The sequence below is a fragment of the Arvicola amphibius genome, chromosome 7 (genome assembly GCF_903992535.2).
Source record: "Arvicola amphibius chromosome 7, mArvAmp1.2, whole genome shotgun sequence".
NCBI classification, from domain to species: domain Eukaryota; kingdom Metazoa; phylum Chordata; class Mammalia; order Rodentia; family Cricetidae; genus Arvicola; species Arvicola amphibius.
In genome coordinates this window covers 13,693,577-13,705,900 of record NC_052053.1, presented here as the reverse complement: position 1 = coordinate 13,705,900, position 12,324 = coordinate 13,693,577, and the positions used below count along the sequence as shown (strand labels likewise).

The window sequence follows — 12,324 nt, the reverse complement described above, 5'->3', positions numbered from 1 at the left end:
AAGGTTAGTGTTCCATATACGTCAATTGATTTATATTCTCAAATAAAGTATTACCCACGAGGGTGATGTGAGTTGAATCTAATTTCCCCCCTTTGATGCTGTAGGAAGGAGAAGTAGCATTTGACTAAAGGCCTAAAACCCATGCTTTAATGAATGTGAGGCTCTCATTACGATTTAACAAGTGAGAAGCTGAAAGAAGCTAAAAAGAAAATCATCTGGAGAATCTAGCCTTCTAAATTACAAACACAGAATAGCATCCTTTCCCTCCGGCCAAGATCCTAAGTGTAATGTTGAACAGTGTATAGTTTTCAAAAGTATGCAATCCTAAATGATGATTCATATGTAACCTCAGTATAACAATGTATTACATTCATATGATGTGTTACATTCATATGTAATCTCAATATAACAATATATTACATTCATGTGTAACACTCATATGTTACATTCATATGTTACATTCATATGTAACCTCTGGTGTGGGAGGTCCTTCTGTCTGTGTATTGCTTTTATTGGTTAATGAATAAAGCAACTGTCTTGGCCTGTGGTAGGGCAAAAGAACAGAGCTAGGCGGGGAAAACTTAAGTGAATGTTGGGAGCAAGGAGGCAGGATCAGAGAGAAGCCATGTAGCCCTGCTTACTAGAAATGTGTTAAATTCAGATGTAAGAGTTAGCCAATAAGAAGCTAGAGCTAATGGGACAAGAAGTGATTTAATTAGTACAGTAGCTATGTCATTATTTTGGGGCTAAGCAGTCAGGAACCAACAAGCGGCCTCCTCTGATGTGGGAGAGTCTTCTGTTTGTGTTGATTTCATTCGTTAATAAAGAAACTGCCTTGGCCCATTTAATAGGCCAGCCCTTAGGTGGGTAGAGTAGACAGAACAGGAAGAAGGAAGTGAGGTAGATGGCTCAGGCAGATGCCTCAGGCAATCGCCATGCCTCGCCTCTCTGGGGCAGATGCCATGCCTCTCCTCTCTGAGACAGGTGCGATGAAGCTCTGGCCCAAGATGGACGTATGCTAGAATCTTCCTGGTAAGGCACCACTTCGTGGTGCTACACAGATTATTAGATATGGGTTAATCAAGATGTGATTAAGAGGCTGAAACTAATGGGCCAGGCAGTGTTTAAATGAATACAGTTTGTGTGTTGTTATTTCAGGGCATAAGCTAGCCAGGCAGCTGGGAGCAGGGCGGGAATGCAGCCCGCTGTGCTCCTCACTACACTCCTCCTTACTACAAACTTCAATATAATAACATATTTAAACCCCATGGAAAATCTCTCAATAGTCACTGTAATGTCTTCTTGCTTGCTTGACTTTTGTAGAAGAGCCAAAATATCCCATCATCCTTCTAATGAACCTTGGACATTGAAGATATTTTTTTACAGGTATTTTGACAAAGATTTGGTATAAAATTTGTGGCTAGTTTCTAGGTATATGGTTCAGGGGAGTTTTGCTACATTGTTTAACATCTTCTTTTTATAAGTCAGATTTATGATTTTGAATTATAATATAATGAACATATATGCTTGCTTTTTCTAAACTCTTAGAATTTCCTAAGTGATTAGAATGTTTTTGTAATTCTTAAGTCCCTTTCAACCGTCCATAGTTGCTATTATACAGGGTGACTCTAGTGGGGGTCTCCAGGTCGATTCAGGATTGGCCCCAGTCACCAGAAAGCCCACACATGTGACCAGAAGGTTGAAATGTCAGCCTTCACTGAGCAGAGGGAGGCTGGAGAGGGAAGCCAACCACCAGTGGCCAGAGATTTAATTAATTGTGTACATGCAATAAAACTTGGCATAAGCTGTTTGGCTAGGGGGTTCTGAGAGCTTCTAGGACAGTAACACTGATGTCCTGGGCAGCAGATGTTATTCCTAAAGACGGCATAGAAACTCTGTAGTCACCTTGCCCTGTGCAATCTTGGATTTAGCTGTTCCTTCTTGGTGTTTTATAAACCTAATAAATAATAAAATAAAACGCTATCTTAATCAAAATATTTTCTGAAGGTTTTTGACGTGTTCTAGAAAACCTAGCAAAGACAAGGGGAACTCACGGGATCTCCTAAATCTGTTAGTCAAAGTAGTACCCGGGTGTGAGTAGCATGGAGACCCGGGACGTTTTTATAATTACATCTGAAGTGGGGAAGGTTTTGTGGGGCTGAACCCTTACCCTGTGGGGTCTCTTCTAATTCTGGGAAGATAGTATCAAAACAAAATAGAATTATGGGATATCCAGTTGGTGTGAGAAAATTAGCAAATTAGTTTTGGAAAGAGATATTTGTTGTTGGGAAAGATGCCATACAGGTGGTGTCAGACAAAACTACACATAGAGATATGGGTCCATTTTCCCTCAGCTGGCCAGATGATGCTACATTAAAGCATCTGTCATGCCTGTGTTGAGCTGATCATTTCTTTGTGTGTCTATGAGTCTGAGAGCTGAGGAGTGTGAGGCGAGTATACATTATGAGTATACATATATGAGTATACATTCATTTTCTACAGTCGATCCATTCTCTAGACCTGAGACAGGCAGAAAGAGGAGACTGACCCTCTCTTCTTCCCTCCATCCTTTTTTCCTTCCTTTTTCCCTCCCTCCCTTCCCTCTCTTTCCTTTCTATTTGTTCAAAGGCCCATCAAACAAAGTTTATTGAGAAGTAAAGAACTAGCTCCCTACAGCCAAGAGGCGATTTCAAAATAGAATTGCCTAAGAAGAGATTTAAAAAAAAAAAAAAGAATGCACAGTTAGGTATGAAGAAATCACAACAAAGCTGGGCGGTGGTGGCACTCACCTTTAATCCCAGCACTTGGGAGGCAGAGGCAGTATTGAGTAGACATCACTGACCTGGCACACTGCGGAGAAGTGCTTGGGTGACCCACACTAGCTCTACTATTGACAGAAATGACTGCACCCAGGCAAACGTATCCCACTCAACTGGCAATAAATGTTCCTGCCCAAATTCTCTTGGATAAACTCCCAGTGGCTATGGGGTCTCTCACACCAGCTGAGCCACGTGAGGATTGGGAAAGAGGGAAGGTCTGAGTGGAAAGATATAAAAAGTCACAGCTACAGTCAAAATATTTCATCTTACCTGAGCATGTGACTGGATATACCCTTAGAAAAGATACATAAAACTGAAGGGCCTTGAGATCAAACCTTATAGACTCTCTTAGGTGCCTGTTGCTGTCCTGTGAAGAGACACCATGACCATGGCAACTCTTCTAAAGCAAAACATTTAATTGGGGCTGGGCTTACAGTTCAGAGGTTTAGTTGATCATTGTCTCAGTGGGAAGCACGGTGGCATGCCGGCTGACATGGTGCCGGAGAGGATGCTGAGAGTTCTACATCTGGATCGGCAGGCATCAGGAAGACAGAGCGACCCTGGGTCTGGCTTCAGCATCTGAAATCACAAAGCCTGCCCCCCAGTGATACACTTCCTTCAACAAGGCCACACCTACTCCAAGAAGGCCACACCTCTTGGTAATGCCACTCCCTGTGAGCCTTTCTGGGCAATTTTCACTCAAACCACCACATAGACTTCCCACCAAAGTTTCCTCTGCCTGCACAGATTGTTCCGGGAGAACGTCTGATACCAAAAGGGAATGACATTTCCAGAATCGGAAAGACGAACCTTAGATTGCATGTGAAGACACACTCTGCCCCGGTAATTTAGATCACGGATGGCCTACCTGGAAAAGAAAACAAAAGCTGTTTGGCTTACCTTTTCTCTTCCGGCCTATAGGCTCTGATGTGTTAGCCCAGCTCGACACAGGCGTTAGAAGTGGGTGGCATAGTTGCCTAATAAGAAAGTCTAAAGGCTTAGGAACCAAAGCTAATAAAAAGATACACAAAAGATGAGGGGTCATGGGTAAGAGCATTAGCAACCTGCCCAAGACAGAGGTCAATTCTTTAGGGTGTACTAGGTAGCTTCTAATTGGGTAGTTCTTCCCAATCGCTTTAAAGTCCCACATGGGAAGTATTTATTCTCTCTCTCTCTCTCTCTCTCTCTCTCTCTCTCTCTCTCTCTCTCTCTCCATATCTCTCTCTCTCCATATCTCTCTCTCTCTCTCTCTCTCTCACACACACACACACACACACATACACACACTACTACTACTACTACTACGTATATGAGACAAGGCTTCACATAGTCCAGGTTATCCTTAACCTTTCAACGCAGCTGACCTTGAATTCAGGTTTCTGTTGTCTCCACCTCCAAAGGGTCAGAAACGCAGGCACACACCACTATGCTGGGTTTATGAGGTGCTGGGGTTCAGGCCCAGGGTCTCAAGCACGCTAAGAGAGCACCCTACCACTTGAGCTACAGCCACAGCTGCAACACGACCGGCACTGGGATAGCTTAGCTTCTGAACCCCCCTTCTCGCGATTGGAGGATCCTATTTTCTGAGTCTTTCTGAAGACGGTGCCTGCTATTTAAAATGCCACTTTAGAGGCAGAAAATGCCAGGTCTTCGTTTCCCAGTTCTCCTACTGGAAACTGGTAAGTTCTAAAATATGGGCTGGGCGAAGCCATTTAGGGATACCTGCCTTGGACTTGGAGTCAGGGACGCAGACATAGGTACTGCTGAGCACACCCCCCGCCCCCACCACACACACACATACACATACCCCGGCAAAAGTCAGCCACTTCAGTTCTGTGGTATGAAACTCATGACCAAATTGTAGGTTCTGACATGGTGGTCACAAGCAAAAGTCTATTTTAGGGGGCTGTCCAGTAAGAAATTTATGTAGTTCTCTCAAGTATTTAAATGTGAATTTGTGCCTCATTTTTTGCTTTAAAACAATGTTGGCAGCTCTTTTGATCACTGATAAAAACTCATAATAGTTTGAAATAACTAGGGAGTGTATCCTATTTTAGCGTACAGGGCACTGAGGCCCAGAGCCCAGAACCTAAGTATCCTGCTGAAGCAGCAAAACCCATTCAAAGGCAATGCTAGGAATGAGGAACTACAGCCGTGTGACCTCTTGTTCCCATTCATACATGCTCATAGAGCAACCACGGGAAGTACACAGAGAAAGCCAGCTCACCAGGACATCACCTCCAAAAGGACCAGAAAGGAACACCCAGCATTAATGTCATCTGAAGCGGCCGCTGTGTCAAGGAAGCCACCAACCTCTAGCTGAGGACCAGGACTTTGGAGTCTGACAGCTTTTTTGCCTTCAGGCAAGCCAAAACATCCCTCCTTCTACAAGCCAGCTTAGACTGTAACCGGCTGTGGAGACCAGTCACAAGACAAATAGTTACTGGCTTTTCCCTAAGAATGGAAGCCTTCTTGTGAGAGGGGAAGACTGAAATCGAAATATATTGCATGAAAAGAGAATCTTTTGGTTTTGGTTTTCATTTTTTCGAGACAGGGTTTCTCTGCGTAGTCCTGGCTGGCCTGAGACTCACTGTGTAGACCGGGTTGGTCTAATACTCAAGAGATTGCCTGCATCTGCCTCCTGAGTGCTGGAATTAAAGGCATGAACCACCATAACCTGGCTCATATGAAACAGCTTTAAGAAATATATTTTCTTTTCTTTTCTTTTTTCGAGACAGGGCTTCCCTGTAGTTTCTAGAGCCTGTCCTGGAACTAGCTCTTGTAGACCAGGCTGGCCTCGAACTCAGAGATCCGCCTGCCTCTGCCTCCCGAGTGCTGGGATTAAAGGTGTGCGCCACCACCGCCGGGCTTAAGAAATATATTTTAAAAGAATAATTCCTGGCTGTACTCTTAGCACCCTGGAACTGAAGCATAAGGGTTGCCAATAGCTTAAGGCTACTTTAGGATATGTGAGTTCTAGGGTACCTAGATTACCGAGTGGGACCCTATCTCAAAAACAAACAAACAAACAAACAAACAAACCACAAAAGATTTATGACTTGCTGTGGCACTGAGACTAGTATTCAGGAGGCTGAGACAGGAGGATTTGAGGCTGGGTGTAAGACTAGCTTGGTTTTATACTTGAGTCCCTGTTAAGAAAGAAAGCGCGGGACACAGTGGCGCACACCTTTGATCCTAGCGCTGGAGAGGTAGAGGCAGGCAGATCTCTGTACTCAAAACCAGGTTGGTCTGCAGCAGCAAGGACTACCTAAAGAGATCCTGTTTCAAAAAAGGGGTGGGGAAAGGAGGGAGGGAGGGAGGGAGAGAGGGAGGGAGGGAGGGAGGGAGGGAGGGAAGGAGAGATGGAAACGTACGTCAGGTCATCTTAAGGGAGGTTACTTACAGCTAAAGCACAGTCAAGGAATAGTAATCAGGGAAGCTTTCTGGTAAAATCCCCCAGGACATATCCACACCGAATAACACACTGAAGACAAACGGGCTCTCCAGAATCCACCCTCACTGCCGCAGAAGGCTGCAGCTTCAGGTACAGACTTAACTCTGAAACTGGAACAATCACCGCTCCCAGGATATCAGCCACAAAACAGTAATGTGCACTTAATGAGAATTTCAAGGAATGCTCCTTCATTTGGAAGAGGGGCTGTCTATAGGCAACGACTGCAGTTATTGCAGGCAAATGCTGGGAGTTCAGCTGTTGTGTTAAAAATAAAAGGTCGGGTTTCAGCTCAGAGCTCCTCCCAGACAGATCACATTCCCGGAGACAAATAACACATGTTTTAGGAAGCTCTCCTTCTGGGTACCCTGTTTTAATTCCATTTTTTCCTTCTTTTTTAAAATCTAGATTCAGATTTTGTTGTTATTTATTTTGTTTTGTTTCATGAGACAGGATCTCACTATGTAGCCCAGGCTGGCTTGGAACTAAATAGCCCAAAAGCAGCCTCAAATTTGAGGTCCTCCTGCCTCGACCTCCTGAGTGCTGGGATTACAGGCATGAGCTATCACAGTGGGACTTGGATTTAGCTTACATGTCTGTTTGATGGTTTTTATGCTGCTCTTCAAGACACAGACAGTACCCTTCTGACTGAGCTCAGAGCAGAAGGGCAACACTGGTTGTGGGGGGCTGCACAGGGCCAAGACTTTCAAAGCTCAGCAATCAGAACAATTCACTTCCTTCTCTACAACAGACTTAAAATCAGACTCAGACTCACGGAATTACCATGGGGTTTTCAGGGGGCTCCCGTTATGCCGAACACCTTAAATGGCTGCAGGACATTTGCTGAATTAATGACAGGCACCCAGTTAATGACAGCGGGTAATAACCCACTGAGGTGAGATTCAGGTTTTCCCTTTTGTCCCTTCTCTACGGTGGGATCCCCCATTACCTTTAACTGTTCCAGGCTCCTCCTGGCTGTGACTGCTCTCTGTCATTATTTAGGATGATCTTCTGAGGAGGAATGTTCCTCCAGTGGGATTGCTTGATGTTTTCCTTATGATTCAACTGGGGCTATGGGCGAGGGGCAGGAGGCCCCCCAAAATAGAGCACCATTCTCATCTAATTGTGTCACGGGCACATGCTAGAATAGTAGCGCGACTGGCCACCACACACATTCGCGGGAATCCCTTTCCCCTCACATCTCAGGGATCATCTCCCAGATCTCCGTATAATCTTGATTTTCTTTCTCTTTCAACGAGTTATCGTATTTTTCAAAGTGAAATTGGAGATCAAATATTCAGGAGCGGACAGGGTCTTTAGTGCAAGTGGGACTTCTGGTCCAGAATTCCTTCTTATCTCAGCCTTTTCTCATCGCTCCCCTGGCCAATCGAATCGCCTCCCACTTGTGAGACTCTTCTCATGCCAGAATACAAACCAGGTGACGACTGTCAGTAAGGGACCAGAGGAACCACCAAGTGTGTCACTCGCATTGTCCCGGACGTTTTTAGAGAGCTTGAGTCTAGCTAAATATAGTTGCAATTCATTTCTGTTGCTAAGCATTGCGTTTTTATTAGACAGGGTACTTGGTTTGAAAAGGCAGGGTCTGGCTCTCATAGCCAAGTGTTTGTATGAAAAGACTCTCCGTGTTGCCAGCCGGTCAGGTTGAGCCCGGAAAGGCGTGGCGCCCTCCCCGAGCCCCTTTCCCCCTGTGAAGCAATGAAGAAACCTGCTTTATGGGATAGCCCGCTTTGTCACTGTCTGGGCGTCTTGGGCGCACATCGTTTCTGTCAGCCGCGGCAGAGCTGAGCTACGACTGTGATTGCTCGGCTGTGTCTGTCTACAGCCATGTGCTGCCGGCGACAACGAAACAAATAGCTCAGTCGGAAGAGCAAGGGCAATCTACGGGAGAGAGAAGGAAAAATTAGACGAAATCCTTCTTCAGGAGGAGACGCTAGCCCTAAATCAGAGAGCCTGCTGCAGTCTCTGGGTGCTGGAGGTGGTGGCAGGTAATACAGGCAAGTTTATGTAGGGAATTCTTCTCTGGCAGCTGAAGGAAAGCAGAATGGCTGTCTCGTCTTTCCGAAGCTTACGAGTATGCATCTTATGAAACAGGTCGGGACTAAACGCACCAGTCAGGTTTCTTATTCCCCAATAAGACACCAAAAATGGGTCACTTAGAGAGAAAAGGCGTATCTGCGTGGACTTTGGATAGAGGAACCCATCATTTATTATTGTATGGCCCACAGTTAAGCATAATTTTTATGGAGATGGACTTTTTGAGATGTCTATGCAACTCGCTTTGCAGGGCACATAATAAAAGGTAGGTGCGCAGGCAGACCCATTTGTCTCCGTTCTGTTTGTAGCTGTGTTCATGCTACAGAAGCAGGACGAGTTACAACAAAGTCTAAAATGTTTACCAACGTCTCGTTTGGTTCAATACTATAGCCGGGGTGGCTTAAGAAACAAACGTGTTTTCTCACAGTTCTGAAAACAGGAAGCCCAAGATCCATGCGCAAGGCTTATCTCTTGTGAGAGTTCTTTCTTTGACTGTGCTTCCCTGCTGTGTTCTAATGTGGCAGAAGGATACAGCGAGCTCTCTGATACCTCATAACTCATAAGGGCTCTAAGTTCATCGTGAGGACCCAACTTCCTGACTTCATCTAACCATGCTCCTCCCCAAAGGGTCTGTCTCCAATGACCACCGCCGTGAAGGCTATGATGTTGACTTTTTAAGTTTGGAGGGGAATACAATTTAATTCCTAGTGGCTTACTACGCCTTTCCAGAAAAGGATGACCCGTCTTTGTTCTTAAGGAGACACAAGGACTCTCTAAGACAGTGGTTCTCAACCTGTAGGTCGTGATCCCTTTGAAGGTCAAATGACCCTTTCACAGGGCTCGCCTAAGACCATCAGAAAACACATTTACAATTTAATTTTACATTATAATATACATTATATATTTACAGTATAATTCATAACAGTAGCAAAATTAGAGCTATGGAGTAGCAACAAAAATAATTTTATGGTTGGGAGTCACCACAACATGAGGAACTGTATTAAAGGATTGCAACATTAGGAAGGTTGAGAACCACCACTCTAAGAAGATAGTGTCTTGTTGCTTGGTCCCACTTAACAAACTGTAAAAACAGAATGCAAAATGTTCAACATTGCCTAGTTATATAACTGCATTCTAGAACAAAGCTGAAATTTTTGGGTTGTCATTTGAAAATATCCAGAACCCAGTGGATTAAAATTCATGATATTATATACTTTAAAATAAAAACCTACAAGGATAAAACAGTTGAAAGTGTTAAAACACACAAATACACACACACACACACAGGTATGGGTATTATTGATAAGGATATTAAAACAACTATTGTCATTATGTTCAAGGTACTTAAAAAGTTTACAGACAGAAATCAAATTTCCAAAGATTAAGAACTTTAAAATCCGAGAAGAAAATTACAGTAATGGGATTCATGGCAAGAGATTTGTGACCCTGAAGCCAAAGCAATAGAAGGCATGTAAAGGCCGGGAAGGAAAACTTTCTACACGAGAGTGAAAGCTCACCTGTGAACCGAATGATACCTCAGGAACCAATAAACATGCCACCCATGTGCTACAGGTGTGGGGAAGGACACACAAACCAGTTGAAGAAGTTAAAAATCTTCAGCTTTGTCGAGAACCATAAACAAATAGGTAGAAGAAACTCAATGAGTCGTAAACACAAAAATTTCATGAAGAAAACCCCATAAAATCATATCCCAATCAAACACCAGATCAAATATCATCGACGAAGATAAAAATATTTAAAAAGCAGCTAGTCAAACAGACAAATGCTCAGAAGAGCACAGAGAGGGGCTGCCTTAGATTTCTCCTGAGAAATAACACAAGGCCAAGACGGTGGAGCGGCATCTTTAAGCTACTGAAAGAAAAATTCTGTCATCTAGGTGTTCATCCCAGTGAGAGCATCTCCCCAGGATGGAGGTGAAGCACAGGCATTTTCTGATGCATAGAAGCTGGGAAAATACATCACTAGCAGACCTAACACACAAGAAGCATGAAGGGAAAATTTCGGGCAGAAGGAAAAGAACACCAGATGGAAATATGGATACGGACAAAAATGGAGCCTGGCAAAAGGGGAGCCTGTGGGGAAATATGTAAGGCTGTTTTTCTTAAAACCTGAATCACTTTATAACTTTAAAAGATAATTGATGGCTTAAACAAAAATAATGATTTGTGGGTGTAGATGCTTAAGTAAAACACTGGAAATAATAGCACACGTGCCAGGAGGAAGAAATGGAGGATGTCCTTACCAGAATCTTATAGCATGTGCCTAGGTGAATATAATGTTTATATTTATAAATAAAGATGTATAATTATGATTTTATACATATTACAAGCCCTCAAACACCCACTAAAATAGCAGCATTATAGGTAGTAAGATTATGGTAAAGGAAGTAAAATAGAATCATAACATACATTCATCCAATTACAAAATGACATCATAAGTGGTGAATCAACAGAAGATGAGGGGAATCAAGAACATCTACGTCGAATGGAATCTGGGCATAGTGGTTTATAGCTATAATCCTAGCTTCAGGAATCTGAGGCAGGAGGATTAACACAAGTGTGAGGTCAATCTGGGCTACATAATGAGTTCCAAAATGGCCTAGACTGTGATATAAAACTGTAGCACAAATAATAAAAACCAAGAGACAGATATTGGGTTCAGCTGGAGATCAGAAAAGCAAAGCAGCCAAACACTAGAGAGACCTCTTACCTCTACCAAACCATCAGACCAAAGGGGTAAGGTCCTGTCTCCACGAATCCTCAGACTCAAACTCCAGTGAGTTCCTGTCTCTTCCCCTTTATATTCCTCTCTCTGCCCAGCCATAGCACCTGTCTCTACCTCCCCAGTGCTGGGATTAAAGGTGTGTGACTCCCAAACACTGGGATTAATGGTGTGAGTCACCACCGCCTGGATCTGTTTCTGGATCGATCTTCTGTAGCTCAGGGCAGCCTTCAACTCAGAGATCTCTCTGCCTCTATCTGGGATTAAAGGTGTGTGACACCATTGCCTGGCCTCTAGTGGCTTAGTTTTGCATCTTAATCTTCAGATAAGCTTTATTGATTAGAATACAAATAAATATCACTACATAAAACCCTCTTTATAACAAAACAAAAAGAATGTACAGGTCAAATAGAAAACAAACAGCAATATGACTAATTTGTACCTAACCACATGAAATATAAATGGACTAAATATTGTGATTAAAAGACAGAGATTAGCTGGTCCTGGTGACCCATGCCTGCAATCTCAGCACTCAGGTTTATAAAGGAAGATTGGGAGTTCAAGGCCAGTTTGGGTCATATACTGGTAATTTTTAGCAGTCAGTTTGACACAACCTAGAATTACTTGGGGAAAGAGTCTTATTGAGGGATTGTTTGGACCAGATTGGCCTGTGGGCGTGTCTATGGGAGATTATCTTGATAGTCATTTGAAGTGAGCAGGCTGGGCCCAGAACTATGTAAGAGTGAAGAATGTTAGCTGAGTACAAGTAGCAACAGGCAAGCCACACGATGCTTTTCTTTCTCTGCACCCTTGACTGCAGATGTGGTGTGACCAGCCGACTTAAACTCCTGCCGTGGGGATGTCACTGCAATTCTGGACCTGGAATTCTAAGTCAAATAAACTACTTCTACTGCTAAATTGCATTTAGTAGGTGTTATGGTTTAAGTAAAAACAGATTTATTTAGATAGTTTCATTGAATAATCATTTAGAAATGGAAACCCAAAGACCCAGGGAAAGCTTCTATAAAAAGGAACAAATTAAGCTTGGTGGGCAGTGCACACTTGCAAGCCCAGCACTTGGTGGGCGGTGCACACTTGCAAGCCCAGCACTTGGGAAGTGGAAGCAGGAGGATCATAATTTCAAGGCCAGCCTGGGCTACATGGCTACATAGCAAGACCTTGTTGTATCCACAACTCCCTTTAAAAAAGCAGAGGAAAATAAGCATGTATGCTGGGTGGTGGTGGTGCACGCTTTTG

General features: G+C 43.6%; 1 long non-coding RNA gene across 1 annotated transcript in view; it reads right to left on the bottom strand.

The window, feature by feature from the left end:
* Positions 1 to 7,813: 7,813 nt before the first annotated feature.
* The window catches only part of LOC119819636, a 29,443-nt gene continuing 24,932 nt past the window's right edge, over positions 7,814 to 12,324 (bottom strand). Inside the window, exon 7 of the long non-coding RNA XR_005286293.1 lies at positions 7,814 to 8,169. This is a non-coding gene — a long non-coding RNA (uncharacterized LOC119819636). The remainder of the gene's footprint in view (positions 8,170 to 12,324) is intronic.